This window comes from Falco peregrinus, chromosome 5 (assembly GCF_023634155.1).
Source record: "Falco peregrinus isolate bFalPer1 chromosome 5, bFalPer1.pri, whole genome shotgun sequence".
Taxonomy (NCBI): Eukaryota; Metazoa; Chordata; class Aves; order Falconiformes; family Falconidae; genus Falco; species Falco peregrinus.
This window is the reverse complement of record NC_073725.1, coordinates 86,499,681-86,526,256: the sequence shown is the minus strand read 5'-3', so window position 1 is coordinate 86,526,256 and position 26,576 is coordinate 86,499,681. Positions and strand designations below refer to the sequence as shown.

Sequence of the window (26,576 nt, the reverse complement as noted above, 5' to 3'; positions counted from 1 at the left end):
TTGAACAAACCTCCCCTGTAGGCTGGGGTGGGTGCTCTTGGAAAGCAGACCTGGGAAGACAGGGTTTGTGGGGAGGAAAGTGTTTGCCCATAGGGGTGGATGGGCAGGGACCTGATCCTTGCTGCCTGCACTGTGCAGGGTTAATTAGCAGCAGCCTGACTGCTCCAAGTCCTGCCTTCTTGCTCTGAACGTGCCAGTCCCTGAAACTTTAATGCCTTTACACTGATGCTTTAATTATTAAACGTGGAGGTAATGGAGAAGCTGAGCTGGGAGAGGTGGCTGGGCTCAACCACTGTGTGTGGCTGCCATGCACGGGTGCAATCCTGCATCCTAGCATGCGGGGGGATGCAGTGTGGCTCTGAGCATCCTGGGGCTGCTGTGCTGCTTAACACAGCTCAAATATTGTTTTGGCCCCAGCCTGCTTTGGCTCCATCCTCAGTGCTTTTGGAAGTTTCCCTTGGCATGTTGCTGCTCCACAGGGACCATGGAGGGTCCGGGTATTGCTTGCTCTCTGTCTGTGGTGTGTTTTTCTTGTTATGTTTGTCGGAGGGAATTGATGTTATCAAGGGGCTGATGGAGGAGATGTCTGTGAACCCTCTGAATTAATGCCTGTGGCTTGGTTGTCTGTAATGTGGGGGAGACCTGGGAGCTGTGTGGTTGTTTCCAGGGTACAAACACCGCTAGGCCGAGGGGCAGAAGCCCCCTGGGCAAAAAGCGAGTGTGCAGCTGCTGAGGAAGAGCCTCCCTCTAGCTACGAAACGGCACTGTGTTTGCCAAAAAATGTAAAACTCTTGTGCTAACAGGGTAATTAATTAATTACAGCTCATTAGAGGAATTACAATCCCATTAGTACCTTTGGATCATGGTTGGGGGGAAGCTGATCCTTGGAGGATGCGAGCCAGGGCACCGCAGGCTGCTCAGCACCACTGTTTGCAGTTGGGGAACTGGGGGGGGGGGGGGGGGGGGGGTTGGGGCTGATTTGTGGGGATGGGGGTCAAGCTCATCCAGCCTCTCTTGAGAACCCCCAAATCGTGTCCCTTTGCTTCCAGGGAAGTGTACATGGAAACTCCTTCTGTCTTCCCAAAACAGAAGTGCCAGTGCTGATGTTTCCCGGTCTGCTCCTGGGAGCTCGTGCTGGGTGTCAAACCATGCCCTCTCCTGCTGCGCTCTGGCCATCTCCCTTCTTGGAGACAGCTCCTGAAACTTTCCTTGGATGGGGACGGATCAGGGTAGTGGGCTGAGCCCACGTAGGACAGCCTGTGGGGTCCTGGTGTCTGAGCTCCCCGCTCCCCATGGGAGTGAAGCCCCCTTCCTGCCCCACTTCTCCCGTCAAAATCCCATTGTCGCTTCATTTATTCTGCACTTCATGTTGCTGTCACTCACTAGTCACTCTTTTCTTTGATCCCTTTAATTTATTATTTTTATTTCAAAGATAATTTTTTTTTAAAAAAAGGCTCCATCGGCAAGGTTAGGTGAGCGTGGACCTCGCTGATTAAATATAGCAGTGAGACGTGCCGATCAAAGCGTGCCAGCCTCAGGGTGTAGCGCTTGTCCTCTGTGTGCTTGGGCCATTTCCCATCTCCTCCTCCTCCTTCTCCCTGCTGGGACATGGAGGAGTGCTAGGGCCTGCCACGAGTCCAGATAAATTGCTCCAGACCTTAAGCCTTGGCTGGAACAAACACCAAGTTTCCCCAATTTCTGTTCCCCGAGCCTGATGCTCAGGATCTGGGTGTTTCTGTAATGCAGCAGCAACACACCTCATGAATAAAGATTAAGTTGATTAAAAAGGAAAACCCAGAGCAAGGCAGAATAAAAGTGATTTGCAGAGATTAGATGCTCTGGCACATCAGGAGTTCCCTAAAGGACTGAGCTAACATGTTCAAGCATAAGAGCTTTAAGCCCTCTTTGCTTTGTAACTAATGGCTTTGGGTTGGGATGACTAACTCTCCCATTTGATAATCGTCCCTGTGGGACACTGGTGAGATTTTGTGCGCCAAAGGAGCATCCCGGTCCAGAGGCTGGCATCCTCTGCTGTAAGGTGTCCTGTGCTCTGGGCTGGGCTTTGGGCAGGTAAACAAACTGCTCCCTGCACAGCAGCCAGATGTGGGGGCAATGAAGCAAAGGAAGGTACCAGCCTTGTAACTGCAGCAGGCACAGCCTCTCCCCATCCTCCTGCATCCCACAGCAGGGGCATCCCTTGCTACCAGGTGCCCAGAGAACAAATTTACGTGAAAGAGACTAAGAAGAAAACAAACAAAACACCCCACATTAAAAAAAAAAATAAAAAAAATCAGTTTTTTTATTTGCAAAAGCAAGACTGAAAATGAAGCCATCTCCACGTGACGCCCAGCAGACAGCATCGTGTCCCAGGACTCTGGTGCAGCCAAGGCGAGTTGCCTGGTTCCTCTTGCATGCATCCAGCCTTGGGGCTGCCTGTGTCACAACCTGAGCTTGCCATCCGCCACACAAAAGCAACGGTAGGTACATCCTCCCTGACAATTGGGAAAGGGGGGAGACACCACCACCACCACCCCCACCCCACCCCCCAACACACACTCTTTTCTCTTCCCCAGGGTATTTTCTTCCCTGGATAGCCCCCAGGTCCAAAGCCCCAGCTGCACGGGGGGCTGCCTGCTTGTTGCATGCCTGGAGCAAGTGCTCCGGCGCACACTGGGAAACAGGCACTGTGTATTATTTAATGAAGCAGCAGGGAAAGGAATGTGCATACGTAATCTAGAAAATCCTTTGTCTGGGATTTACAGGGGTAGATATAAGGGCAGAATCCAGCCCGCTCCATTTTAATGACGCAACCTCTGTCTTCATCAGAATTTATTATTTGCCTTCAGGTCTGCAGCAATGTCTTCTCTTCTGGGCCAGGACCTTGTCTTGTTAAACTGTTTGAATAAGCATGACCATTCCTGTACGTGAGAGATTATAAAGTAATTGACCTTTTAATTCTGGCCTGAAAATGTGATGCTTCCTACACCATGGGCTTTTTTTTTTCCTTCTTCCCCATTTTCTTCCCTTTTTAGAGATGCTGTCACTGAGCTAATGGTTGGGACAGCCACCCCAAGGTGATGTGTGCTGTGTGGGATCTCTGTGTGGGGAAGCCCACTCTGAGGTGGGTGCACCTGAGGCAGAGCATCCGCAGTACCGTTGGAAGGAGGCGGCTGCAGAGCAGGATGCCAGCAGTGGCTGGGGTAGAAAATTGAGCTAATTTTAAGATTTCCATGATACGATTCTGAATTGGATTATGCAATGTGGTTGCTGGTGATGGCAGGGTCTGGAGCTGATGATTCAGGGTCCTGTTCCTGCCTGTCACTGTGCAATCCAGGAGCAGTGACTCCTGCTGTAGTGGGTTTTGTTTTTTTTTTGTGTGAGCCAAATCCCATAATGGGTAATTACACTCTTCGAATTCCTCAAGAAGCACCGATGCAGTTTGCTAGTCCTCTCCCTGCCGAAGGAGCCTGGGGTTGCTGCAGCCCAGAGGTGGCTGCATTGCAGGCATGAGCCCCAGCCTGAGCCCGTGAGATGCTTGCAGGAGCTCGCCAGTGGGGCTGCTTTGCCGTCTGGTTGCTTATCAAAATAAAACTATAGTTTTGCTCTGAGTTACGGGATGGTGATGGGAGAGGGGAGGTGTGACAGATCTATTTGAGCTGGAGGTACTGCCTGTGCAGGTCGGGATGGTTGTGCTTGGATGCTGAAGGATGCAGCTGTTATTTTTGGGAAGGTGGCAAAGGCTTTGAATCCAACCAGAAACGCAGCTGGTGGAGCAGCAACTCCCTCCTGCTCCACTCACTTCTCCCTGCAGCCATTCATCCTCAGCAGTTGTATCCAGTGCTGTATTTTTGCAGAAATTACTAGCCCATCAATCCAGGCAGCTATTTCTTCCCCCCCCCGTGGCTTCAGGAGGCAGTCATTCCGCAGCAATACAAATATTGAAACGCTGTGCGTGGGGGATTAGTGACTCGGCAATTAAAATATTTGACCTACATCTTGTTGAGTACCAGGAAGGTCAGATGGAGCTGTGTTTCTTCCCAAAACTTTTGCCCAAAGGAATTTCGTTATTGCAGCTACTTATATTTGAACAGGCTGTTTGTTTTCTACTGGGTATAAAGGGAAGGGCTTGGGGTGCAGACCTGTGGGGCTATGCGAGGGCTGAACCCCTCAGCAGTGACTTTGGGGGTGCCGGGAGTGGTTTCGGGAGGCTGGTAGGTGATCTTCTCTACAGCACCAGTGCCCCTGGATGTTTACAGGACTCTTCCTATAAACACCGCGGAGAACAAGCATCTCCTTTTGTTCCTGAGATTGTACGTGCTGAGAATCCTCGTCCAAACAAACGAGCGGGTTTTTCTTCCAGCAAACATCACAGATTTTTTAAAATTTTTTTTTCCCTTCTCCTTTTCACATGTTGTTCACTTTGTTCTGCAAACAATGTTCTTTTTAAGCCTGGGCAGAAAACTCTATCTGTCTTCAGAGCATGATGTGACGGCAGCAGCCAGCGATGTCTGCCTGGCGATGAGAGTAAGCGGAAATCATTTATAAAGGTCCTCTCACCCCAGAGCAAGGGGAGGGAGGAACAAAACCAACCCCTGCAACACTGCTTGGCTTGGAGGGTTGGGCATGCAGCTGGGGTTACAGAGCTGGTAGTCAGGGGGGTCACAGATACCCCCAGCCTGAGATGTGGCACAAGCCCTCCTTGGTTTTTAGTGGCAGCAAGTGGCTAACAGGGCTGGAGGATGATTCTGAATTTGCTGCCTTGGACCATGGGCTGTTGGTTGTTTCCCCAGAACCTGTTCGTATAGCTGGTAGCCCCCCAGCAGCCTGGAGAAGGGGCTTTTGTGTGATAGGAGCCATAGTTTGTACTGTAGCTGGGATCCCTTGTTGTGGCTGGGTCTAGCAGCTCTGCCTGTGGCTCCTGCTGTTGGGCGAGTGTCTCCTGAGCTCCAGGCAGGGCTGCTGGGACACTGAGCAGCAGCCGCCCCATGGGAGGCATGATCTCAGGGGGGCTGGAGCCCCTGTCTCCTGGAGCTGAGCAGGGGAGGCTGCTGGCATCTGCTAATGAGGCATGGAAATGGCTGCAGCCCTTCATGGGCTGTTCCTGGGGAAGGGCTGCGCAAGGTCCACGTGGCTGGTCTGGGGGTTGCTGCTGGCTCTAACACCCCAAAATCCCAGTGCTCCTTCCCCTCCCTGGGAAGTAGGCTGGTGCTCAAGAGTCTGTCTTGGAGGAAGAGGAGAAGCCCAGGCCATCATCTCTCCTCACTGGTGCTCAGACTGGAGTCCAAGAACCCAGTGGGAGCCTGGCCGGGGTGGACACCCTCCCCTCCTGATCAAAACCTGACCCTGATGTTTTACCTGTCTGACCCAGGAGCTTGAGCATTTGCCAAGAGACTCCGGGAACAGGTTTACCCAACAGGAACGGTGTTGAGTTTTGGCAGAGGCACTGTTTGGAAATGGAACCCCCCAGGCTCTGTCATCCTGGATGGAAGTCAAGGCACTCCCCCATCCCTTCTGCTGCTTTCCAGTGGGATGATGCTCCCCAAAAGGTGGGGGGTTGGGGTGAGAAATTCCCAGTTGCTGCTCTGCTTTCACCTTAGTGAAGGTTGTCACTGCTCTGTTAGCAATTACGCTGCCTGCTCAGGTCCTGCTGGGCTTTCCCTGCCTCCCCAGGCTCACTCCAGGTGGGTTTTGATAGCTTGTTTTTATTGAGTCGTGCTGGCCTTGCTACCAGCTTGTGAGCCAGCAGGGAATGGGGAATTGCTGACTTTGGGTAAATTTGTCATTAGAGAGAAAACGGTTCTTCAGGTTCCTCCCTGAGTAATGCACAACTTAAAAAACACAACCAACCACAAAACAAAAAAACCTCTCCCCAACAATATATACGCTGGCATGGCTCAACAGAAAAAGCACTTCTTTTTTTCATTCAACATATTTTCCTGCACCCGCTCCCTGATTTTCTTTAGAAAATGAACTTCTGGCTAAACCTATTCAATCTCACAAAGCATTTCAGTTTTGACAGGAGTGCATATTCTGGAGGAACGTGGTTCCATCAGAGTTTCTCCAGCCAACTCTAATCCCAAATGCCTTGCTGTGACTAAACCTCATTTCTATGTTAAGTACTTTAGCTTGCCTGTAAGGGCCAGGTAAAAACTCAATCAGTCAAGTAGCCTCCCTGCAGCTGTCTTGTTAAACATTGGGGCTTTAAAATTTTTCTTCTTTTTTCTTTAATGGAGCAGAGGTGGAAGATCCCTTGAGAAAAGGCACAGTTTGATCCTTGATAAACCAACCCCAAAATTTACGCTGGGAAGCTCCCTTACATGATGGGAGATGAGGGGTCTTGGGGGCCCTGGTCCCTTGGGGCTGGGCTCTGTGAAGCCTTTTGCTGCTTTGTCTTTTATTATCCAGCATCCAGAATGGTGGGGAAGGGGGCGGGGTGTGGAAAGTCAAGAAATTCTAAAGAAGCATCTTTGAGAAGCGCAGAGTGCCTGGTGCGGGGGGCAGCCCCAGCATGCTGCCTGCAGTCCTTGGGGAAGAACATCTATAATTCTCCGCTCTTGCATGTGCACGTATACCCAGGGATGACCAAACCAGCAGCCCAGCGGGGCTGGCTTTGAGGGCCAGGCTGCTGTAGCAGAGGGTGGGCTTTCCTCTTCCCCCAGGGAGCTGGATGATGCCTTCCCTGGGTGCTGCACCATGCGATGCTCCTTGCTTCGCACGTTTGCCATCCCCACACAAGGAATGCGTGTGTCACCTGTGTGTGGCAGGAGGATGAGGTCCCCTCGGGAAAGGAAGGCTGGAGGAAGTGCTGCAATGGTTCCCTGTGGGAATTGCCCCTCCCTGGTCCTTGCAAGTTACCGCATCAGAGCAGCAGGTATCGCCCCCCATGATCTGTCGTGCAAAACCCACGTCCCAGGTGGGATTCCCTGAGCCACCCCGGAGGGATGAATACCCCAGGCCAGGGGCAGGAGCCTTTCCCCAGCCCTTTACGAGCTCCCTGCCCTCAGCTTTGCCGGGTGCTCTGTCCCTATGGCCAAGCTGCAGCTTTGATCCGGTGCGTGCCAGCAGCTGTGTGTGCTCAGCACCGGCGCTGCAGAGGCTGGCACCGATCCCAAACTCACGAGGCGTTTGGAAAATATGTGTGATTGCACAAAATGGGGGAGGGAAGCATCTGAGGAGATCATGGTGCTTCACCTCGGCTTTTGGAAATGTGAAGTTTTTGTTTCAACAAGAGTCAGAATACTCTGTTTGGACATTAACTTTTTTTTTTAAGTGGAGCTTTGCCTTTTCTGCTTTGGAAAATGTCTTTTAACTAATCTAGAGGAGAACTGTGATTTTACAAGTGGGTGCAATAGCCTGGTGAGAAGCTGGTTCATTTTGGATTGAGAAAACTGTTTTGAGCCTCATGGGAAAATCATTTATAATTTTGTCTTTCACTTAAAAATAATTTGTTTCCATCTGAATGTATGGTTTTCTTTTGCTCAGCAAGCCAAAGAATAGCTCAGCCCTTCGTCTGCCTGGCTCTGGGCACCACTGAACTCCTGTTTTCCAAGCTCCCACCCTCTGAATACCTGTCACAGGCAGCTGATCCAGCCCATCCCTGTTATCTTCCATCCCTGTTATCTTTCTAAAATCTAGTGCTCTATTTCTTGCTGTCCTGGCTTCCCTAACACAGCCCAGGTCTCTGGTGTGGCTCTTGCCCGGGGCATGGAGCGGAGGATGGAAACTGGAATTTTTGTGCTCATTTTGACTGTTTCTTCCCCTCTGTTTGCAAAGTTTGAACACTTGCCCCTGGCGCCTGCAGCTGCCCAGTGTCACTTGATGCCGCGTGCTTGGGGACAGGACTTGAGCAACTCGTCAGGGTTTTGTGTTTGTTGCCGGACCCTGGATGCCAGGGCTGTGGCTGCCAGACGGACCCATGTGCCCTTCCCCAAACCCGGAGAGCCGCCTGTGAGCGGGCAGCAACGGGACAAAGAGGCCTTGCCAATAACAGGAGACCAGAAATATTTGCTGATGCGTTCTTCTCTGCTAGCTGCAGCCACAGAGACCCGAATTCTCTGTCTGACTCTGTTCTCTGCTCAGCCCGGGGATGGTGGTGGCACGGCCAGCCCAGCCTGGGCAGCAGCGCTGATGGAGAAGCTGCTGGTGCTGTTTCTGCAGGGATGAGTTTGACCTTGCTCCTTGTCCAGATCTGCCCCAGGGAGCCTGGGTACTACAAGTAACTCTTGGGCTGCTTTATTTTGCAGCGAGGGCTGGTGTGAAATGCCCCTTGCGTAAGACAGCTATGGGTTGTTGGTGGTTACAGCCTTTAAGTGACCTGTCAAAGAGGAGCAGGGAGCCTGGGGCAGGCAGAGGGACAGGTTGTGTCCTGCCTGCTCCCTCAGCCCCTTGTTCCCACACCTCTGAGCATCCTTCTACTGATGTCTGAACCCGCCGTGCTCCTGTGTGATCTGCTTTGGCAGAAAGGTTATGTCCCGTGGATGGGCAAGTCCCCCAAGGCTGGTGCTAGCACGGGAAGGCAGTAGTGAGGCTTGAGCCCATTTATTTGGTAGGGGTTTGGTGGTTTTGGGGTTGGTTTGTTTGTTTGTTTGTTTTTTTTTGGATCAAACCCCCTGTGCAGCCATGTCGGTAAATCTCCTGGAGATGTGAGTCCAGAGGGAGGACACTGAGGGAGGAATTAGCCAGCGCAGCCCCTGTTTCAGTTTTCACCTCAATGAGCAGCCTGGAGGGAAAGCCAGCCCTGACATTTTAAGTGCTGTAGATGCTCACAGGTTGTCCTCTGCAGCCTGCTGACACCCCAGCCCAGCTGCTTTTACCCCTGGCTGTGTCTGTCCATGGGCCCTCTCCAGCCTCCCAACTCCAGCGGGCTCCAGGAGGTTGCTTGGGACAAAGAAGGACCTCAGGTGCCTCTGGCCGTGCTGAGAAGTTTGGGGGCTAACTTGCAACAGAGGGGACTGGCATCTGAAATTGCCCAAGTGGTGAGAGCTGAGTGCTGGCAGAGGTCTCCTGGCTTGGTGTGATGTCTCCATCACGGAAGGTACTTATGGTCCAGCCAGCTGGCTGTGGCTGCGCTGGAAGGACTGGCCTTGCAGTGGAGGGATGCTGGGCTCTCCATGCTCTCTCCAGCTGTGTACCCAGCTACCAAGTCCTGGAGCACAGATAGTTTGGGGGCAGAAGCGACTTGCCATTTTGACCCCTTCTTCTGTCCTTTTTTTTTTTTTTTTTTTTTTTGCCATTAGGGATGGGCAGCCCTTCGTATACCAGGGTTTCTCCTGGAGCCTCCTCTGGCAAAGCTGTGGAGGTGGGTCACCAAGGGTTCTACAACCATGTAACAGGTCCACACTGGGGAAAGCCCCTTCTGGCCCTTGGGCCACCTCTTGTGCCTCTACCCAGGAGGACATCACTGTACAACAAGGCTGAACCGTATCTGACCCCAGGCCAGAGGTACTTATATAAGATATTTACTGTGTGCCCCAAGACCGCCTTGGGAAAAAGCCAACATGCTGATTAGGTGACATCTGCTCAGGATGGGGTGGATTTTGTCTCTGAGCATCTGCTGCCTGGTCTGGTGGTCTCGGAGGCGCTGCCCTGAGGTTGTTTACGTAAGAAGCCAGTTGGACTCTTGGTCTGCGGCGAGCCCTTTGGGAAAGCCTCTGCCTTAAGGAGGTGCCTGTCTGACCCCTGGGGTGTCCAGCCTGCCTGGGCTCTGCTACCAGCAGCTATTGGTCAGCTGGTTGCTGCCACGCTTTCCTCCGCCCTGTCCTAAAATAGTCCACCCTGTGGGTGGGGGAAAGGGGAGCTGAGCACGGGTGGTGGAGTGAGGAGAGCAGAAAGGGGATCAATGGTTTCTCCCAAGTGCAATGAGCACCATGGGCAGCCCAGGGGAGCTGCCCTTCAATGTTTCTTTTGGAGCATCCCATGGTAAAAAGCCAAAGCCATGCTCATCCCAGCTGGCCCAGAACATGGAGCTAGCACTGGACTTACACACAAGGCCTAGGAAATCCATCTGCTGCCCTAGATCCTCCCCCCAAACACTGCAGGTCACAATAGCAACAGATAAGCTTCTTGCCTCCTGCTTTGTCCTATATTTTCTGGGCAGGATCCCAGTGTGACATAGTCTCTGGCCTGATTTTGGGGTGGTGGCACACTGAGGGCACGTGGTTTTCCCCAAACTGGCTCTTTTTCTGCTTTCAGCCACAGATGAGGAGCAAGGCTCCCACCTCTGGCCAGGGGGCAATGCCCTGGCTGAGGTCTCAAGCACTTGTCCAACAGACGCGGCCTGGGCGCCTCTGCATGCGGTGAGGCAGGGGCAGTGCCTTTGAAATCCTAAAAAAGGTATTGTGACGGCGTGGAAAATGTACATGCTGTCAGCTGGGGTGGTGGAGGGTCATGTTTTATGGAAGATATGATTGCTTGTACTAGCGTTGCTCATGATGAAGCAAGGATCAGCCTCCCCCAGGCGAGCAGTGTGTGCATGGAGGAGGAGAGCAGTGGAGGAAGAGTCGGAGGAGGATGCTGGGGAGCGATATCCCCTCGGGACCCTACTGAAACAAGCCTTAATGGGTGAAATTAAGCTGAATAGAAAAGGAAAATTTCCTGAGATGTGTTAGAGCCTCCCAAGGGACACAGCACACTCCCAGCAGCATGGTCCCTGCGGCAAACACAGGGATGCAAAGGGTGGGAGCAAACCTCAGCGTGGGAGCTGTGTCCCGGCCATGGGGCAGTGCTTGAGTTTGCAGCGAGCCTGAACCCGTGGCGTGGCACGGGGTTGGCTTGAGGATGCCAGTGCTAGGATGCGATGGCTGATGCTGCCAGTGTTCGTGGTGTGGCTGAGGCTGGAATCCAGCTGGAAGCTGGATGGAGCAATCCTTTATTAGCAAAATCTGCGGTGTTTCACTGGCTACAAGTGGCATCTCATTTTGTCAGCTGGCAGAAATACAAATATCCTGCCCCCCCCCCCCCCCCCCCCCCCCCCGCACGCTAGCCATTTTGGGGGAGAAGTGGCTTGCGGGCTCTGTGGCTTTTCATGGAACAGACTGTTGCTCCTCACTGATGGTTCCTCAGGCCCAATCCTGCCTTTGCTTTTTTCTCCTGGGTGAGCAGATGCAAAGGCTCTGAGCCTGGGGAGCGGGACCCTGCTGGGCATGGTGCCACTTGCATTCAGTCTGCAGAGAGCTGCCCTGCACCCCTGCATGGCGGTGACCGATTCTTGCCCCCATCAGCACTTTCTGGGCCCCAGAACCTTGCGTGTGGTCTCATAAAAGCACCACAAATGCTCACCTTGGCCGCCGTGCTCCTCCTGCAGGCAATCCGGCTCCTTCCCTGCCCTCCCTCCCTCCTGACCACACTGAAGCACCGCCAGAAACCAGAGGTACACAGGGATGGGTGCTCTCCTTTTTCCAGATCTATCTATGGCAGTGCCACAGTTCATCGCTCCTCGTGCCCCGAGTTCAGCTTCCCTGAGCTATTTTGGTCGTGTTCCCTGCTAAGTGGCTGCTGGCGTAGGCTTTGGGATGCTCTGGACATGGAGATCAGGTCTGAGCATCCATTTTTCCATCATCCAACTGCTCCTTGATGTTCTCAGCTGCTTTCTCAGGCTGAGACCACCCCAGTAACCCCACAACCCTATTGCACAAGTATTTGTTCTTCTGCATTGGGCCAGCACCCCTATTTTCTCCCTTGCTGGGTGACCACGTAGCCTCTCTGAGCACTCCAGGGATGAGAGCAGTGCCCACAAACCCATGCCGTCCTCCCATCCGTCCTCCGCATCCCCTGGCCCATTGTCTTCCCAAAACCCACCAGGACTTGGCCCTCTGCACCACTGTGCCGGCCAACAGCATGGCCTGGCAGAGCCGGCATCCCATGCTGATGGCGATGCCAGCGCCCGGAGCAGATGGTGGCAACCGTCCGGCTCCCTTCCCCATGGCCAGTTTTTTCAGCCGGGAGTATGGTGGCCTTGTTGGGTGGGCAGGCGGCGAGACAGAAGCCAGCTCGGCCAGAGAGTCAGGGGCGAGGCGCGTTAATGGCAAAGATAACGGCTATTTTTAACTTGGATAGATGAGAGCTTATTTCCTGACTCGGCTCGTGTGGTGGAGCGGCACGTGTTTCTCCTGCTGCCCATGCCCAGGGGATGGGGGGATGTGGCTGTTTTGGGTCATCAGATGGCAACCCTGAGCCTGATGATGGCCTTCCTAGGAGCAGAGGTGGGAAAGGAACGGGGTGCCGGGAGTGTACCCCATGGGGATGTCCCGCAGCCCAGTGGTGGGCTGGCATGGCTTGAGTTTGGGGTGTCTTGCCTGGGCTCTGGGATGGCTGCTGCATCCATTGGCTTTGGGTCTTTCTTGGCTTGTACTTTGGAGTCCCAGTTCTACTGTGATCTATGTGGGGCTTCAAGCCTTTCTCCCACAGTACCCTGTTTCCCTAAACAAATCCCCTTGGAGCAAGCAGGGCAGATTTCCACGGGAGCAAACCTCAGCCTTGCCATGGGGGATTTGTGAACAACCCTGCAATTTTTGGTGCTGAGCAAACCCAGGTTGCTATAAACCCCATTGTCTCCTGCTGTTGGGCTTTTGGAGGGGCTGTCCATGTCCCCGGGGCCAGGCTGCTCACTGTGGGATGGGGAGCACGCTTGGGTAGTGGCACTGGGTCCAAGCATCCCGGTGCCATCAGGAGGATGGGTGACTTAGCATGTTTCCCCAGCCCCGCTCCCCCTGTGCCTCCTCCTCGGCCTCTTCCTCCAGGAGCCCTGACACTAATGCAGCGTGAGCGTGGGATTTATGGGCGGCAGCCCTCCAGTTGGGCCATCCGTCTTGATTAAATTAGCCCTAATGGCTCTGTGCTGACTTGCTCGCTGCCCTGCGCAGCCGCACTGCAGGCATTGGGAAGGGACCTGCCAGAGACCCCACTGGGTGCACCCCTCGCTTCACCCTCTCACCCTCCTTCCCTCGCTTCGAGGGATCCCAAGGAGGCAGCCGATGCCAGCCTGGCTGCAGGATGAGGCTGGATCCTGATCCAAGCCATCTCCAGCCGTGACCCTGCCAGGGCCCCAGGGCTGCACCCAGGGGTGGGCGTGCTGCGGGTGATGCCCTTCCCCCACAGCTCCCCCCATCCAGGGCAGTGGTGCCCGGAGCTGGCAGCGAAAATGGGGGGACCCCTCTGCAGGGGGGACCCTGGGGCTTGCTGGGATGGAAATGCCAGGCTATTTCTTTGCATTTCCCGCAGCAAACCAGGGTGCGAGGGGTAAGCCACCAGCATGGCAGGGAGTACCAGTCTCACCAGTTCTGGCTGCCCAGCTCCATCCTGCCCTCCCAGACTGCCCTCCCAGCTGCAGCCCCCCAGGGTGCCCACATCTTTCCCTGCATACAAGCCCCAGACATCTCCCACTTGCTGCTTTGCTGGAGCAACACCCTGCTCCAGCAGCTTGAAACTGCTGCTGGCAGCCCTGGCAGAGCACCACGCCAGGGAGCAGCGGGCGAATGGGGACGAGGGCTGGGGACCCCACAGTTGCTCCCTGCATCCCAGGCGGTGCCTCCCTGCCCAGCCCTGGCCCACAGCCAGCTGCCCGCCCCAGCCCTGCAGCCAATTTCCAGGCTGCCCAGCACGTTAATTATATTTATTACTTGAGGGAGTGGAGGGCTGGCACCGCTGGCTGGACACCGGGGCAGGGGGGATTAGGCAAGCTTTCCACAAGCGATGGATGTGGTGGGGTGGCAGGAGAGGAGCAAGCCAGGGTGTGAGGGGCTGCCTGACAAGCAGAAAGGAGCAGTGTTTTGGGGTCAGGACGCTGATGGTCACCCATCAGTCCCCTGGGTGGTTGTGCTTGTCATCACCGCGCCCAGCATGCAAGCTGGTGTCCCCTCCAATCCGCAAAACCCAAATCCCCGCTGTTAGCTGAGCATCCGTTGGGGTTTAGATATACCATGGCCAGAACAAGGCCCTGCAGTGCTTCTCATCTGGGGATTTCAGAGTGTTGGTTAAAATTCAGTATTTGTGGAGCTGGTGCAGTGGGGTGAGATGGGGCAAGCTGTCGTGGAGAGGGGAGAGGAGGTAGCGCTGCCAGCGTCGCCCTGAGATGGGACGATGGAGTTCAGGAGTGTTTGGGTGCAGCGAGGGCAAGCACAGTGCTCCATCACTGTGCCGGGGGGAGGATGGGAGCTGGGGACAAGAAGAGTCACTGCTCTGGGATGCTGCTGAAGGGAAGAGGAGAAGGAGGGTTTGCTGGTCCCGAACCCAGAGACAAGGAGCAAAGAGAAGGCTGGGAAGGAGCGGGAGGCAATGCAAAAGGGAGATGAGGCAGGTGGGAAGACAGCCTCTTGGTGTGCTGGGGGGTTTTATGGTTTTTACGTGACCTGCCAGCCGTGTGACAGCCAAGCTGAGCAGTGTCGAGTGCGGCTGTTGAGGCTGGAGGTCTCCCGGCTGTATTTCTTATTTTTGAACAAAGCCCGCGAATCTCCAAAAAAGGAGCAGGCAGCAGCCCTGGGATCTCGCAGGCAACCGAGTGTGGAGGAAGTCTAGCAAAAATTACAGATGGTGGCTGGTTTGCATCTCCCTCTGGCTGGCAGCCAGCTGGGGTTGTGAGCCCACTGCAGCATCCCCCTGCCACCCATTCCCCTTCGCAGGGGGGAAAGGCTGCCCGAGCAGGGTTTCGCTTTGACCCTCTCCAAAAAGGCCTGGCTGTTATAAGGACAGAGTGACCTGGAGACACCCAAAGACTCCCAAACGGCTTAAAATAATGCTCAGCACCAAGAAATAAACTTGGACTCCAGTCAATCTTGCTAAAAAAAAAATATTAAAAAATCCCCGCCTGCAATAAAAAGAAGTGGCTTCAGTTCCTTAGCCCTCCCTCTGCCCCCGGCTCCTCTCGACACACGCAGCCCCCTGCCCCTTAACCCAGCCGAAAGAGGAGCGAAGCCTCCGGGGACGCGGCACCCGCCATCGATTTTTCATGGAAGGCGCCCAGAAAGGCCGGCGATGGTCTGCGGGGCTGCAACCCCCCCGGCCGCAGCAGCCGGGGTGGGGGAGCTGAGATGGATCCGTCGGGAAAGGGTTGTTGCTTCATCGCGGCTGGGGCTGTTGGAGCCAGGGCCGGGCTAGAAAAAGCAAGCGGAAGCCATCAAGGTAGAGGAGAGGAAGAAGAAGGGCCGAAGGACTCGGGCGAAGCAGCCATTAGGAAAGTGCTGATGCAGAGGTTCACTTGTGTCTACGGGCAGAGTTGGAGTAGTTGCTGTTCGCGGACAAAGGCGGTAGGAGGGAGTGGAGCTTTGTAGAAGCTGGAGCCTGTCTCACTGGGTGTCTGTGTTTCATTCCCTGTCAAAAGGCTGGAAGCTGGGGGAAAAAAGCAGGGAAGCGGCGAGCTGCAGCGCTCGCTCAGGATCAGATAGCAAGGAAACCAATAGCGGAGAGAAAAAAAAAAAAAAAAAGAGAGGAAAAAAAAAAAAAAGAAAACCAACCCACATCAACCAACCAAACCCACCCACCCTCCACGCTGAGGCTGAACCAGGCAGGTCCCTGCCAACTCCACAGCACACAGCGAGCAGGGAAGAAGTCCACCCTCCTGGGCAGGAGCGGAGTTGAGCCCGAAGGATATTTGATGACACTTTGGCGACGATGGGTCCCCCAGCATCTTCCAGAGCCCATTTGAGGGTGAAGGCTCTGAAAGCGCAGAGGGAGTTTGAAGCTAAATTCACCTGAGTCTGGATCTCTTGGTCGCTGGGATTTATCTTTTTTTTTTCTTTCTCCAGGGGGTGTCAGGGGGAAACCAAACCAAGAAAAAAACGTGGTGTTTTTTATTTTTAATCTCCCTCTTTTTCTTTTTTTTTTAATTTTTTTTTTTTTTCTTTTGGAAGAAGATATTTTTTTTCCTGTGGTTGGAATGGAGGGATTGGGTCTGTGCCTAAGAAGAGCAGCAGCCAAACGTCGGTCCTGGGAGAAACCCAAGTGGATGTGGGGTCCCCCCACCAGCTAACTCTCCAGGACCCGCAGCCCCACGGCCGGGGGGGGGGCTGGATGCAGTGAGAGGTAAGTGACGGCTCGGGCGCCTGCCTGCCAGAGAGCCGGGGGCGACGGCTCCTCCGCTCCTCCAGCTCTGTCTTAATCCCAAGTCAGAGGCGAAAACAGCAGTCTCATAGTGAGTCAATCACTTCCACCTATTGCAGTCCTAATGGAGAAATAAGTTGAAGTTTTGCAGCAGCAGCAGCCTCGCAGGTGAAGTTCCCCCCCCTCGCCCCCCTGAAATGCCAGGTTGGGGGGGGGGGGGTTTGCAAAGCTGGCCGCCATCCCCATGCCATGGGCCCCCTCCCTCCCCCACCAGCGGCAAGGGCTTGCTGCTGCCTTTTGGGGAGCACTGGTGCTTCGCTGGGCTCCCCCTCCCCTCTGCTCGCTTCCCCCGGCCAGCTCGCTTTCCTCAAACCAAAACTTTTGCACACCGGCTGGTTTTGGAAATGCCCGTGCGGGGTTATGCCCCCGTGCATGAGCACACATGCGGATGCACCGCGTGTGTGCGATGCACAATCGTGTGACCCTCTTATTGCCGCCTGCCTGGCCCTGCCTGCCTGTGCCGGGGGCACGCCGGGGGTGAGCCCCAAAGCTCTGTGTGTGTGGGGGGGGGTGCTTCGAAGGCAAACTGCAAAGCGCAGGGAAAAAAGCAAAGCAAGCCGACAACGACAGCAGCAGCAGCAGCATAATTGCCATCACTGTAATAGTATCAGCACTGAGCACGAGCCAGGCTAGTAAAATTGTCCAGAAAATGAGCTGTACTAAAGTGCCTCCAGTTAGCAGCACCTGCACGCCTTCTCTGGGTGCTCAAGGCTATTTGTATTTTTAGAAGTCTCTCTTTAATTATAGAGCAATGAGTGTTAGAGGGAAAATGGTGTGTATTTAGCAGCATTCGTTCCTGGACAGTTTTGCCAGGGACCATGAGCACAAAATCGCCCGAACAAGGGGGTTTTCTGCCCCCTGCACTTGTGATTTTGAACCACCTGTTTTGCAGTGGTGTCGGTAAATGAGGGCTGGGTTTTTTCTTTCTGTTCTTAGAAAGCGTGGTGATGACTTCCCTTGCGTGCGAAAAGGGTGGGAAGCAGTCCCGCTGCCTTCCCATGGCCCTCTCTGCACCCCAAATGACCCCAGTCTCATAAAGGCTGGGGAGACCTCCCTGCCCCCAGCCCGGGGGTGACACCACCGGGGACAGGGGACTCGTGTGCCGGTGCTGGGTCTCCTGCAGGCACCAAGGAGCTGGGGATGTTTCACAGCTTGCTGCAAAAAAACCCCAAACCCTGCGACAGCTCATTTTGCTTCTGTAAAGCTCCTTCCCCTCGTCCCCTTCTCTGCAAAAACTTTCCGGGGCCTTTTGTTCTGAACAGCAGGTGAAATTCCCTTTGTATGAACACAAAGCAACGAACCACCAGAAAATAATGAAAACAAGACTAAAAAAAGAAATAAAAAATAAATTCCTTGCCTGCTCCTTTCAGGCCTGGAATAACAGCAAGCGTTCCCATCCGTGCCGGATAGGCTTAATAAAGCGTCAGCTTTGCTGGGGAAGGCACCTTAAGGGCCACCTTCATTTCTCGCCTCTGATCTATGACACACTTCAAAATCCTGTATTGCCTCTGCTGCTCTTTACCCGAAAGAGCTCCTTCACCTGAGAAGTCCAGGTGGATTTTTTTCTGAGCCCTGAAACGGCCCAGGGGTCATGGTGAGTGCCCTGGGAGCAGCCAGCGGTGTTCCCTGGTGGCACGGCACGGTGCCGTGGTGCTGCGCGATGCCGATGCTCCGGCCATGGCCGCAAGCCTGCCGGGGGGTTCTCCCCCTCTCCCCACCTGCCAGCCAGGCTGCAGGGGTGGCAGCACAGGGCGAACCTCTCCCCGCTGCGTGGCGAAACTTTGGAGGAGCTGCCAGGGGGAGCTGCACGGCCAGTGCCAGCCCGGCATTTTCTCCCCTGTCGGTGCCAGGTTTTAGGGTGTAAATGTGCTTGAGGGGCACGGGAGCCTCACCCAGCCACAGTGCAGGTAGGAAAGAGGATGGCTGGCAGCTCTGAGGATGCTGTCACTAGAAAGAGAGGGAGTGCCGTCACTGGAGGGGATGCTGGAGGGACAGATCCATCCCTCTCCCCAGTTGCCGCTCGGGTGCGTGGCACGGAGCGGGCACCTTATGTAAGCAGCAATGGCAAGCACCGTGCCCCGCTGTGCCGTGCCATCCTGCTCCGCCACTGCCAGGCCCTGTGTGGCCTCAGCCACCTCCCTTAGCCCCTGTTTTCAGGGTCCCCTGTGGGGTGCGGGTGCTGCCGTGTCACCGCAGCAGGGAGTGCAATCCCCTGTGCTGGCCGGGAAGGCCGGGGTGGGGAACGGCTCCGAGCCCAGGGCTTCGTCCGTGGTTTCTGCAGAGTTCATGGTTGTACCTTACCCAGCACTGGCTCCGGGGTCCCCAGCCCTGGGGAGGTGGCACCTGTGCTCAAGTCCCTTTTCTAGGCTCTTCTGTGCCCCTTGGCTAAGGTCCAAGCCTGGCTTGGGTTTGACAGCACAGGGCAAGGGATCAGAAGGGAGAAACCAGCCCAGCTTGCACCCGTTCCTTGTGCTGCTGGCTCGCTGCTGGAACTGGGAATTGTCCTCCGAGCATGGGCACACTGGCTGGCAAAGGACCTGTGTCCCTGTCCCAGATCGTGAGCCTGTCCCTTCATCCCAGCTGCAGACCCCCGTGGGTCCCGGTGTCCAGCTGCCCTGCTCCCAGTATTCCCGAAATGGAGGGAAGGAGAGGAAAATGGAGCATTAAGGGGCTCAGAGAGCCCCTGTGCCCCCCAGGACTGGAGCATGGCAGGTGCCTTGCTGCCCCCGGCCCCCACTCCAGCTTCTGAGTTGGAGTGGGGCGGAGAAAGGGAGGACTGGGGTGAGCAAGTCGCGGGGGGGGGGTCTTGGTGCTGGTCCCCACAGCTCTGGGTGACTGCAGGCCTGTCACCTTACTGGGACATGCCCCTCTTTCACTGTTCCTGGCTTGTTCCTGCCTTGTTCCTGGCTTGTTCCCTTGTTCTAGCTCAGTCTTTCAGTCCCACCTCGATTGTTTGATCCCAGCTCGATCCCGGTTCCCAGATCACTCCCTGGTTCCCAGCTTGCAGTGAGGCAGGACTGCCGGTGGGCGATGGTTTTTTTCAAAGCTCTTTCAGATTCCCCCGTTGGACTTTCGAAGCATCTGGTATCACTATCTCAGCGTCATTATGAATTAATTAACATTAATTCCCTGTTCTGTTGTCTCCTATTGCCAGGAGCCTTAGCCTGGGCTTTTTTTCCCCACCCCACCCCAAAGAGAAATAGCCAGATCCGGACTATGCCTGGCAGAAAGCCAGAAAGATGCCACGTGGTTGGGGGACCATGGGCTCCCCATCCCTGTCCCCATCCTGCACCGTGGCAGGGGATGCTGCCAGGCCCCTGCCAGTCCCTCAGCCAGGGTAGGGCTTGGTCCTGGGGAAGCCGCGGTGCTGCCAGCTCTGCCTGCCTGCTCCTGCTGCCAGCACAGGGCACAGGTCCCTCGCGGATGGGTGATGCCGGCTGCACCATCTCTCATCTCTCCCCTTCCCCGCAGGGCTGCGGGGCTGGCAATGCTGGGGCTGTCCCTCTGGAGAAGGATCTCCCCTTTAGCTCTGGGAGTCCTGATCCTGGCTCCCCAGCCTGTGCTGGAGGCACCAGGGATGCTAAAGCCAAGGATGCAGTTCCCAGGGATGCTGACCCCAAGAAAGCTGTCCCCAGGGATGCTAATACCAAGGATGCTGACCCAGGAAGGCTGTCTCCAGGACATGCTGACCCCAGGAAGGCTTGTCCCCAGGGATGCTGACCCTCTAGAGATGCGGGGATGGGGATCTAGACATAGCAGGCTGGGAGAGAGTCCAGGATCCTTTGTCCCGGCTGCATTCATCCTGCTCTGAGAGTCACCCCACAGGAGGCACAACCCAGGAGTCACAACCTGACCACCCTGCTTCGTTTCTGAGCTCTCACCTGCATGGGTGAGCCCTGGTAAAGTTGTGGCTGGGAGCTCCAGAAGGACTCAGTGGGATGTGCAGCACCCACTGCCTCCCAGCCCCGTCCCACCCCATCACCCGCCCCACTCCCTGCCCCACAGCAACACAACCCTCCTACACACGTATGTCCCCCCCTGCTGCCCCCCTGCCACCACCATGTGCCCCATGGTAGGGCCACAGCAACCCCCAGGGCCCACCCCAAGCCCCCTTGCACCCTTTGCAGTGTGGGCTGAGTTGGTGGGGGGGTCCCCCGCCTGCTCCGTGAGCCCCAGGGCTGAGGTGGGGTTGGGGGTGGCAGCCCCCGGGGGGGCTGGGGGATAACCCTGGTGTCCTACATCCCTGGAGCCCAGCTCGGGCTTACGTAACGGCCGTGCTGCAGTCTGCTCTGCTCAGCTGCCAGTGCCACCGCAGAGCTGCAGCGCGGAGCCCATCTCCCTGGATATTTGCTTTTTGGGAGAGGGGGGAGGGAGCCCCAGGGGGTAGCCAGGACCTGAAGGGGATGGTTGGCACGGCACAAGGGTTGGGGTGCCTGTCCCCAGCCCTGTCTGTCTAGTGACCTTGGGAGCTGAAATCCCCCCCTGGGTGGCAGCACCCTGTGGAAGGAGGGGCTGGGGAGGGGGGAGAGCAGAGGGAGCCCTGTCCTGGCCCTAAGCAAAGGCTCAGGTTAGAGACCCTGCTGGCATCTTCTTCCAACCATGCTCCCACCTCTACCCTCCTCGGAGAGCATAGCCCCACTGTGCAGATGGGGAAACTGAGGCAGGAGGTGGTGACCTCCTGTGGGGAGCAGGGTACCAGTGTCCCTCTGGACAGGGAGAAGGAGATGGGACAATTCCAGTCCCTCACATACGCCTGGGCTGGAGATGCCCTGGTCCAGCCCAAGCTCTGGCCCCTTGAGCCGGTGTCCCTGCTTGGGGCGCAGGGGCCCCGCTGGCACCCAGTGCAGCATCTTTGCAAGGAGGTGCAGCTCTGCACGTACCATGACCCGGTGACACGGGGCGGGGGGACAGCAGGCCAGCCATAGCACCCTTCCTGCCCCCAGCCTCGAGTTCCCAGGGAGGTGCAGTGTGCTGGAGCAGGGGACCCTGGGCAAGAGACGGCCAGATCGCGCCGAGGACGTGGTCTGGCGGGGGGCCAGCGCATCACCGTGCCTGACGGCTGCCAAATGCTGGGGGTGCACCTGGGAGCTCCCCCAGTGCCAGCAGCCACCGGCAGCGCAAGGGCTAGGGGGGGGGTTCAGGGTGCTGGTAGCAGCACTGAGGCTTGGAGTGGTTCTTACGGAGGGGTCCCTCTCCAACCAAAATGTCATTACAGCTCCGCTCCAGCACAGCTCCCCCTCCGGCATGGCTTGCAGAGGGCTCTGTCCCAATGGTCACCCAACGCTGTGGGGACCTGGTGGGTCTCTGTCCCACCCCGAGGGTGCAGGGTCACCTGGTGCCACCAGCACTGGGTTGAGGTGCTGAGCACCTCATGGCCGGTGCTGAGGTGACCTCAGTGGGGGCAGATGCCACCACCCATGGGTACCACCCACCTGCAGGGACGATGCAGGCATCACTGCAGCACTGTGGGAAAACCCGAGTAAGATCCTGGTGCAAAAATGTCACATCACCCACCAGTGAAAGCCAGGACTCCCCACAGGGACTGAGTCCCTGAGACCCCCACCCTCCGTCTCCGCCTTTGCCCCTTGTCCCAGGCCCAGCTGGCATTTCTCCTGGGACTCGGTGGGACAGAGCCCAGCCATGCCTGGACACGCCGCTGAGCCCGCTGCCCTCCCGGCACCCCGGCCAGCCCCAGTGCCCACGGTGCTCGGCACAGGGACCCTGCACCCTGAAGCCGGGGGGAACCAAGGACGCCAGTGAGCTCATCCCTCCTGCCCAGGCTGGGAAAATCATTGCATTGTGCTCGCTGCGAGAGGCTCAAGGCCTTTGGTTCCCTTTTAGGACACGGCTGGAAAGGAGCCACTGAAACAAATGCCAGGAAAAATAAGCCTTCAGTAGCGGCTACTTTCTTTGTGGGTTTGGAGGGATCCTGATGTGGATCCCCCACCCTGGGGAGCCCTTTGGGGAACCCCCAGAGATCAGGCTGCAGGGATAAACCTCCCCAGGGCTGAGCAGCCAGCGCCGGATCAAGCTCTTCTTTTCCCAAATGCCAAATCCTGCTCTGCTGTGTGATTCAGATGTTTGGGAAAAGGGGGGTCGAGCGTTACTCTGGATCGTGCTGTCCTTCATCTCTGCAGCAGCCCAGGGGAGCCCTGGCACTGCCTAATCCCACCGAGGAGCCGGGACAAATGGCACAGTGGGATCCCACTCCCCAGCCTTGGCTACCCCAGAGCCGGATCTGGCAGTGTGGTTCTCGGCTGGGCTGAGAACACCCTCCAACTCGTTACACAGGGGGGCCAGCTAATCTCCATCTGACAGCGAGTCATCCTTCCTACCGCGCTGAAGGCTGTAATGACAATGTACTTAAAGGGGCTGATGAATTAAGTGCATCTTATAAATTACATCAGATATTAAAATTCCTGTATAATTACAGTGCAATGGATTATGTGTGGTGCTGAAGGGGAAGCAATTCAGCGAAGCAAAGGAATTACAGTTACAGAGGAGAGCCAGCAAGTGTAATTACACAGAGCTCTGCTCTCACGGTGGTGTAAAGCGAGGGGCTGGTGTGGAGCTGCGGTGGGAGCGGTGCCCAGGGGGCTGCTCCGGGATGCTGCAGGGGTTAAGGAAAGTGAGTGGGACCTGAGAGGTTTCTTGGAGGGAGAGGGCTTTGCTCTGCTTCATCTCTGGGGGAGGAAAGCAGCCTGTTCCCCGCGAGCCAGCTCCAGCCAACTGGGCCTGGGGGCTTTGTCCGTCGCTCACCCCAGCACCCAGCTGCTATCAGCGCACATCCCGTACCCTCGCAAGTGACACAGCAGTCAGTGCCTTAGCAGCTCGAAGATAAGAGAATCTGATCCCTTTCCCTTTCCCTCTCCTTTCCTTTCCCTTCCCTTCCTTTCCCTTTCCTTTCCTTTCCTTTCCTTTCCTTTCCTTTCCTTTCCTTCCTTTCCCTTTTCCTTTCCTTTCCTTTCCTTTCCTTTCCTTTCCTTTCCTTTCCTTTCCTTTCCTTTCCTTTCCTTTCCTTTCCTTCCTTTCCTTTCCTTTCCTTTCCTTTCCTTTCCTTTCCTTTCCTTTCCTTTCCTTTCCTTTCCTTCCTTTCCTTTCCTTTCCTTTCCTTTCCTTTCCTTTCCTTTCCTTTCCTTTTCCTTTCCCCTTCCCCTTCCCCCTTCCCTTTCCTTCTTTCCCCTCCCTTTCCTTCTTTCCTTTCCTCTTTCTTTTCCTTTTACCCCTTCTCCTTTCATCTTCATAATTTTTTTCCCTTTTCCTTCTTTTCTTTTTCGTTTTTCTCTTTTGCTTTTTCTTGCCTTTTTGTTTTTATTTTTTCCTATTTTTTTCTTTTCTCTCTTTTTTTCTTTTTTTTTCCTTTCTTTTACTTTTTCTCTTTGTCTTTCTTCTTTCTTCTTCTTCTTCTTTCTTCTTTCTTCTTTCTTCTTTCTTCTTTCTTCTTTCTTCTTTCTTCCTCTTCTTCTTTCTTCTTTCTTCTTTCATCTTCTTTCCTTTCCTTCCTTCTCTTTCCCCTTTTTCCCTTTTCCCTTTTCCCCTTTCCCCTCCCTCTCAGGGACAGTGTTCCCAGGTCCCCAGAGGGCTGCAGGTGGATGAGGTCCAGGCAGTGGCTGTGCCCCAGGTGTCACCATACAGGGGAACTGCTCCTCCATCCTTGCTCCTCCAGTTTCTGGTGTCGGTGACGCAGGGGGGTCTCCCTGGTCCCTTTCAGCCCCCCACCCTGGTGTGGGGTACCACCTGCAAGGGGCCTCGGGGGAAGACTGTCCCCAGCACAATTCAGCTGTGGGGCTGTCGGAGCAGAGGCTTTTCTCTAATTGAGCTGGTGCCAGTTTTCCCATTAATTATACAGAGCCGTGCCATCATCAGACAATTACAGTAGTGTTGTCTCAGGCCCTAATAAGGGTGCGGAGAAAGCGGGGTGTGGGGTGCCGTGTGATGGCACGTGTGCGGGCACGGAGCGGGCTGCATCGAGGCACCCGCATGTGGGCACCAGCTGAGACCCTGCGAGCACCACTGACCCGTCCCACCACCACCCACCCACGCTGCCGCCTCCTCCTCCCCCAAAGGGCTGAGTCCTGTGGGACCACTGTCCCCATCGTGTCCCCAGCCACAGCCCGCCCTTGGCGGAAGATGGGGCCGTATGACGCCAGCCTTCACTTTTGCAATGGCGCTTGTTCACTAATTAGCAAAATCTGGCAATCTGCACCGTTCTCCCAGTCATTAATTATTATTAATTATTTGTTATGCAAATAAAGTTGAAGAGCACAGTGCTGTAGGCAACACAGATGAACAGTCCCAGCTCCAGGCAGTTTATGTAACGGCGGGCAAGTGGGCATTGCAGGGGTCCCTGGGGCCACATAGTGTCCACACACTGTCCCCTGCGTAGGGGCTGCTGTGCGTCAGATCCCTTGGGACACATCAATGGCATCAATGGTGATGGGCGCTGCATGGCCAGGCCCAGAGGGGACTGCAGGGGTGAAGGATGCGGGACATAGTGGGGAAAACAGTGCTTTTTAAGGTTCGGGGGGATGAGGGTACTGGGGGACCCAAGGGTGGAGGGTTACGGGTGGCTGAGGTGGATGCTGCTGGTGGAGGTGGGAAGGTGATTGCTGGGTGGGTTTTCCTGTGTGCTGAGGGGGTCCTGTCCCACCCCCTTCCTGGTGGTCTATCCCCAAAGGCGCGTGTCTGGGGAGAAGCTGGGATGTTTCACTGAACGATGCTGTTTCAGTAAGTGGCAGTTTTGTGTCTCCGTTCTCTCAGCTGGAGGGTGGCTGGGACCAGGACCCCGGCTGTGCATTCCCCCTGCCCCGCTGCCTGGCCGCCGATGGCCCCACGGTGTTATTTTGGTGCTCCCCACCCCCCCTTTCCCCTCCACCCAGGGCTCCGTGCCCTGTCCTCCCTTCCCCTCATGTGCCTCCGAGCTCACCATTGACCCCCAAATACAGCCACCCATCCCATCCCCGTGTCACAAGGTGACAACGCCAAGTGGCATTGTGCTGCAGGGACACAGGCTGGTGGCCACAAGGCCCCTACCCAACCCCTCCCTGGAAAGGGAACCAAGCAAGAATGGAAATTAAAGAGAGGAAAGAATTAATAAGGATCCTGCCCCGACCACAATGGCTTTGTTTCAGGAGAGCTGATACCACACGCTCGCTAATGCCGTTCCTCAGAGGCCTTTGGAAGCAGTGGGGTTTTGGCGATGCTCGGGTGCATTTTCAGCGCGCTGTGGACATGCCTGTGCGTTAGAGCTGTGCTTGGTTCCTGCCCAGCCGGTGATGTTCCCCAGCCTCCAGCCCCTGCCCCCAGCCGAGCTCTGCAGGGATGAGGCAGGTGTTATCATAAAGCAGCATCCCGACAGAGATTTGGGGTGAGAAATGTGTTTTCACAAAGTGATGCCTCTCTGCTGGGCGCTGCTGCGGGGCCATGTCCAGGGGTGCCGGACAGCCTGGCTGGAGTGCTGCGTGTTCCCTCTGATCGGGAAATCATCCCACAGTGGCTATATAGTGCACCCTGCATCACTGAGCACAAGGCAAACCTTCACGCTTATAGCAATCCTCCTCTGCCCGACACCAAGCTCCATGCAAGCTCCCCAGCCCCCAGTTATTTGCTTTTTTGCACATAGTAGATCCTCCAGGTACCATAAGCCTTGTCAGAGAAACCCTGTATTTTCTCCACCCAGGAGTACTTGCCCTTTTGGGGGAACGTTTCTTTAGGAGGCATCCAAAGCAGGGATGGGAGAGGAGCTGAGATTTGCACAAGCTGTGCTCAGAGCTGCCGCTGATGTCCCGGCAAAGCTCTCCCATTATTCCCATGCCCAATGTCCGTGGGAGCTCAGCCTTTTTTTCTTCCTTCTCCACTGCAGGAATCAGCTCTGGTTGCTGCCAGGGTTATCTCCATCCTCCAGCTTGCTGCACGCTCTGCTAGTTCACCATCCTCTGAGGCCTGGGCTCAACCCTGGCTGGGCAGCATGTGCTTCTGCAGAGGAGGCTGATAACTTTATTTTCCCAATAACAGATTTGGAGATAAAATCTGGAGAAATTTTGGGGACTCGCAGAGGTTCCTTGTCTGCTGCCACAGCTGCCTGGGCACTCACACTCACTTGCCGCCCCATCCTGAGCCCAAGTCCTGGCCGGTGGCTGCAGGGAGGGCTGGAGCCAGATGCCTGTTTCTAATAAAGCTCAGCTCCTGCCGTGAGCCGTGCTCATCCTTGCCCGCTCCAGATGATAACGGCAGGGATGTCACCACTGGACAGACCTCGTGGTAAACGTGAAAAGCGGCTGAAGGTGAAAGGACCGGGCTCCAGCTCTGCATTTGTGCACTGGCCCCACTTTGCTGAAATAAGGATGCTCTAAGGAGCCAAAAAAAAAATATCTCTCTCGCCCAAGAGCTGTGCCCTGTGTGGGGCTGTGGGGGCTGCGGGGGGCCGGAGGCGGCAGGCAGAGGGCCGGGGCGCTGCGTGGAGCACAGCAGGAAGGAAGCACTCG

General features: G+C 55.7%; 1 protein-coding gene across 1 annotated transcript in view; it reads left to right on the top strand.

The window, feature by feature from the left end:
* The first annotated feature begins 15,091 nt into the window (after window positions 1-15,091).
* Window positions 15,092-26,576, top strand: part of KCNJ12 (potassium inwardly rectifying channel subfamily J member 12) — a 35,881-nt gene continuing 24,396 nt past the window's right edge. The window contains exon 1 of the mRNA XM_027779861.2: window positions 15,092-16,014. The gene's annotated coding sequence lies outside the window, so the exon portion shown is untranslated. The remainder of the gene's footprint in view (window positions 16,015-26,576) is intronic.